General features: G+C 42.5%; 1 long non-coding RNA gene across 1 annotated transcript; it reads left to right on the top strand.

Annotated features, from left to right (window-relative positions):
• The first annotated feature begins 2,442 nt into the window (after positions 1 to 2,442).
• On the top strand, positions 2,443 to 5,208 carry LOC121843801. Its single transcript, XR_006081746.1, has 2 exons — positions 2,443 to 2,731; positions 4,948 to 5,208. It is a non-coding gene; the product is annotated as an uncharacterized LOC121843801 (long non-coding RNA).
• Positions 5,209 to 5,416: the final 208 nt, after the last annotated feature.

The following is a 5,416-nucleotide window of genomic DNA, read 5'->3' on the forward strand; positions in this document are numbered from 1 at the left end:
GCTGGTATGTACCGCACCCGCACTGGGGACACCGTGCGCTCCACAGCATAACACGGTGCCTGCCCGGTCTCTCTCGCCCCCGGTAAGCACAGGAAGTTGGCGCAGGTCTCCTACCTGGCTTCGCCACACTTCCTGTGTGCCACCCCCAAGAAATTTTTGGGGCTGACTCTCGGGCTTCCATCCACGCCGCCGTGCTGCCTCCTCATATCAGCGCCTCTCTGCCTTCGCCGCCTCCAGCTCTTCTTTGGGATGGCGACACTCCCCTGGTTTTGCCCAGGGTCCTCTCCCGTCGAGGATTTCTTCCCAAGTCCAGAAGTCTTTATCGCGCTGCTCCTGCTGCTGCCCGTTACCACGCCGCAGTTAAAGGTTTGGTCCTGTTGTGGTGGGTGATTCTATAACGGTTTTCTTGCGGTGAAGGAGAGGCGGACCAAAATGCAGCATGGTTTCTTTTCATGGTTCTTTAATAAAGCAACTCCACATGAACAAACTAACAAAACAAGAACCATGAAAACCTAAACAGCCCTATCTGGTGCAAACACAGAGACAGGAACAATCACCCACAAACACACAGTGAAACCCAGGCTACCTAAGTATGATTCTCAATCAGAGACAACTAATGACACCTGCCTCTGATTGAGAACCATACTAGGCCGAAACATAGAAATACCCAAAATCATAGAAAAACAAACATAGACTGCCCACCCCAACTCACGCCCTGACCATACTAAATAATTTTTGAACATTTTGACACTCATTCAAGGGATTTTTTCTTTATTTTGACTATTTTCTACATTGTAGAATAATAGTGAAGACATCAAAACTATGAAATAACACATGGAATCATATAGTAACCAAAAAAAGTGTTAAACTAATTGTATATTGTAGATTCTTCAAAGTAGCCACCCTTTTCCTTGATGAAAGCTTTGCACACTCTTGGCATTCTCTTAACCAGCTTCATGAGGTAGTCACTTGGGATGCATTTCAATTAACAGGTGTGCCTTGTTAATTTGTGGAATTTCTTTCCTTCTTAATGCATTCGAGACAATCAGTTCTGTTGTGTGTGACAAGGTAGGGCAGCATATTAAAGATAGGCCTATTTGGTTAAGACCTAGTCTTATATATACAGTTGAAGTGGGAAGTTTACATATACCTTAGCCAAATACATTTAAACTTTGTTTTTCACAATTACTGACATTTAATCCTGGTAAAAATTCCCTGTTTTAGGTCAGTTAGGATCACCACTTCATTTTAAGAATGTGAGTGTCAGAATAATAGAGTGGTTTATTTCAGCATTTCTTTCTTTCATCACATTCCCAGTGGGTCAGAAGTTTACATACACTCAATTAGTATTTGGTAGCATTGCCTTTAAATTGTTTAATTTGGGTCAAACGTTTCGTGTAGCCTTCCACAAGCTTCCCACAATAAGTTTGGAAACTTTTGGAAAAATCCTTCTGACAGAGCTGGTGTAAAGGAGTCAGGTTTGTAGGCCTCCTTACTCGCACACGTTTTTTTCAGTTCTGCCCACAAATTTTCTATAGGATTGAGGTCAGGGCTTTGTGATGGCCACTCCAATACCTTGACTCTGTTGTCCTTAAACCATTTTGCCACAACTTTGGAAGTATGCTTGGGGTCATCGTCCATTTGGAAGACCCATTTGCGACCAAGCTTTAACTTCCTGACTGATGTCTTGAGATGTTGCTTCAATATATCCACATAATTTTCCATGCCATTTATTTTGTGAAGTGCACCAGTCTCTCCTGCAGCAAAGCACCCCCACAACATGATGCTACCACCCTGTGCTTCACGGTTGGGATGGTGTTCTTCGGCTTACAAGCCTCCCCCTTTTTCCTCCAAACATAAAGTTGGTCATTATGGCCAAACAGTTCTATATCTGTTTCATCAGACCTGAGGACATTTCTCCAAAAAGTACGATCTTTGTCCCCATGTGCAGTTGCAAACTGTAATCTGGCTTTTTTATAGCGGTTTTGGAGCAGTGGCTTCTTCCTTGCTGAGTGGCCTTTCAGGTTATGTCAATATAGGACTCGTTTTACTGTGGGTATACATACATTTGTACCTGTTTCCTCCAGCATCTTCACAAGGTCCTTTGGTGTTGTTGTTCTGGGATTGATTTGCACTTTTCGCACCAAAGTATGGGGCAGCAGGGTAGCCTAGTGGTTAGAGTGTTGAGTAACCGAAAGGTTGCAAGTTCAAATCCCCGAGCTGACAAGGTACAAGGTCTCGAGCCCTCGACCTTTGAGCCCGAGGTCCGGCGCACTATCGACTGTGCCGCAAAAAGCATGCTCATGCGGCAGGGTCTTTACACTATATATATATATATATATATATATATACATACATACTTTTATATTTTTTTAAAAGCCTGCTTTCGACGGGGAACAAATGTATTACTTATTAAATGCACATTTCTGAGAATGAGGGAAGGGAGGGACTGACTTTCACACTCCACCCACAACGAGGAGGCAGTTCTATTGAAACCGAAGGCGACACGTTACCATTGTTTTCTGCAGAAAGAAACCATAAAACGCATGTCCTTTTCCGTAGAATTATGTAGCCACAGTACGTTTTTATTACTTTAAGCCAATTGATTTGGTATTTAGTTGAGACAGTTGAAGAGAAAACCACGCAGACAGACAATCATGTGAATGGACATTTTTTCGTTGAGTGAAACAGCAGCAGAGGCAAACGATTTGAGAAATCATCAAATCTGAAGGTAGGTTGCTAACCCTTTTATGTATGACAATAAAATGACTTTTTGTCGTTAATATAGGCTACTGTCTGAATTGCATGGGCTGTAAGAATGCAACTACCACTATCCTTGCATTTGACGCGAATGGTGCACTGTTAGTAGCCTACAAGCTACAGTAATACTAGACTATTTGTTTATTTAGTCTTGTTTGTGGTAATTTCTGTGCGCTAGTGTGAGGATTATGTTTGGATTCGAGTTAATACTTGATTTATCAATGGATTATTGTTGCTATCGCCTACGAAACGGTCAAGTGAAATGTCGCAGGGATTGAACAACTCTTCATTGAAGTGAATCCTTTAGTTCCATTAGTCGACATTAAAACGTGTACAAGGCTTCTGAGACTCGCTTGAACTGTCCATTAGAGTAGTCCTAAAAGCATAGTTGATTTGGTTCAGAATATGAGGCTGCTGCAGGCTACATTCTCCAGTGCACTCCAAGACATTGAGATTCAGCATCCGATCAGAGTTTGCCGCCATTTCAAAAGCCCTGGCTCTCAAATCTTCACTTCCGTCGACACGCCCATTTCTGGTAGGAGGGGGAAATAATAAAAGTGGCTCCTCAATGAACAACTGATATGAAATTACACTTCATTAGGTTTTAAATAGTTGCTGTAATTACATTAAAATGTTTACATCCCATTAAATCACAGAAGTAATTCATACGTCTCTGCCTATCCAGATAAATGGCATGAGTAATCCAATTTATGCTTTATCTTTAATGTGATTTGATGGTGTGATGCAATTTTGTAGCTTCCAGAGGCACGCAGAGGCCAATTTGAGCATAGTATCACTGTGCAGGCGCCTCTCAAATTTTGTAACAATGTGGAGGGCTCGGTATAGCTCCACATTGACATTATTGGTTGATGCCAGATGAGGGGCGTGCGGACCTCTATAAACACAAACTCACTTCCTTGACAACTTCCTTCACAACAGATCTGCAAGGCGAAGCACAAGAAGTATGAATGCCCTGACTTCTGCAGAGGCCATATCACTGTAAATGCTGCAAGTCCAATGCAGACATCAGATTGATCTGAAAATGTGATCGGAGGCTCCGTATGGAGGGTGACACAATTGTGGAGCCTCCAAAGGCACGTAGAGGCCAAATTGAGCTCTGTACCGCATTGCTGTGCACCTCCCAAATTTTGTAACAATGCCGAGGGCTCTGTATAGCTCAGCATTGACATGATTGGTTGACAGTAGGTGGGGGCGGGAGATCTTGTATAAACACAAACTTCACTTCCCTCACAACTTCATTCACTTCATTCACAACAGCTCTGCTGCTCCGGGAAGAGCAAGAAGTATGGATGCTGCACTGCCAATGCAGAGGTCGGCTTGACCATGCAGAGCCTTTTAAACATGTACCATATGCACAGCAGTGTTCTAGAATATCAGACCGTTGGCTTTCATAGGTCGTCTTTTTTAGGATTCTCAAACCATTTCTCCAACTGTCAACCCATTTCAATAGAATAAAGGACTTGTATACAGACTTTGTTGGGAATTTTGTTGAGGTGCGTGTTCTGGCATTGCATCCCCTTCTGATGGTGGTCTCAGTCTGTAGACTCTAAATATGTGGACGCTTTACGTTGTTTCGTCGCCCCATTCATTTTCAATGGAGGGAAGTGAAGCGGGGGGAGGACCGTTGGGTGATGTGAACAGGGTGGGACCAAAGTTGGGGAAAGCTGAACTCTATGTAAATACTTTGCCAATATCGTGGCGCTATTGACCAATTGAAGCTCACTTTAGCATCCAGCAGCTACTGGATTGGCTATTGATAACTAGCCATACCTAGCATGCTTGCTAGCATCCACATTAGGGCGAGGCTGGCAAGGCGAAATACAAGTGCTAGTTAATCAAGACAGTTGTGCACACATCTCACGTCAGTGTTACGACCTTACATTTTTCAGTTAAAATGACATCGGAACAAATAATGCTTTGATCTGGCAAAAAAAACAAAAATGTGGACATCAGTCTGTGTTATGATCACCGACCCAACTAATACCGTCATCACCGACCCAACTAATACAGTCATCACCGACCCAACTAATGCTTTAATAGTTGTCGGGCTTTACTGTAGTCTACCACTGACAGTAATATGTTTATGTTCATGGGGGATTGAAAGGTCCTGTGAACCAGACTGTGCATGCACTCTAAATGATTTGTATTTATTGTGTTTGTCTTCAGATGTCAGCAGGAAAGGATATTTACAAACGGGTCAAAGCAGAGGTCCGGGCCAAACTGAAAATGTTGAAGTCGAAGAAGTTCAGACGATTTCGACACCATCTGTGTAGGAAGATGGATGATAAGAGTGTTGAGATGATGGGAGTGAAAGACATTGTGTCAGTACTGATGAAGAAATATGGAAAAAAGGCCCGTCACATTGTGTCCTCACTTTTAAAAGACAGTAAATATCGGAGTAAACGGAGACGAAGTCAACAAGGTGAGTATAGGCATTAATACTCTATAACTCAAATGTATGAGTTCACACAGGAGTAAAGGAGGGATTTTGGGCTTAGTCTTGATTATAGTATTTACTCAGTAGCATTTTATTTTCTTCTAATAAAGTTGTAAGCATAATTGTTTAGCGTACCACATATCCGGTAAACTCCCCTCAGAATAAAATATCGGTGTGGGAATTGTATTACAACAGTGA

The sequence above is a fragment of the Oncorhynchus tshawytscha genome, unplaced genomic scaffold, assembly GCF_018296145.1.
Source record: "Oncorhynchus tshawytscha isolate Ot180627B unplaced genomic scaffold, Otsh_v2.0 Un_contig_14823_pilon_pilon, whole genome shotgun sequence".
NCBI classification, from domain to species: Eukaryota; Metazoa; Chordata; class Actinopteri; order Salmoniformes; family Salmonidae; genus Oncorhynchus; species Oncorhynchus tshawytscha.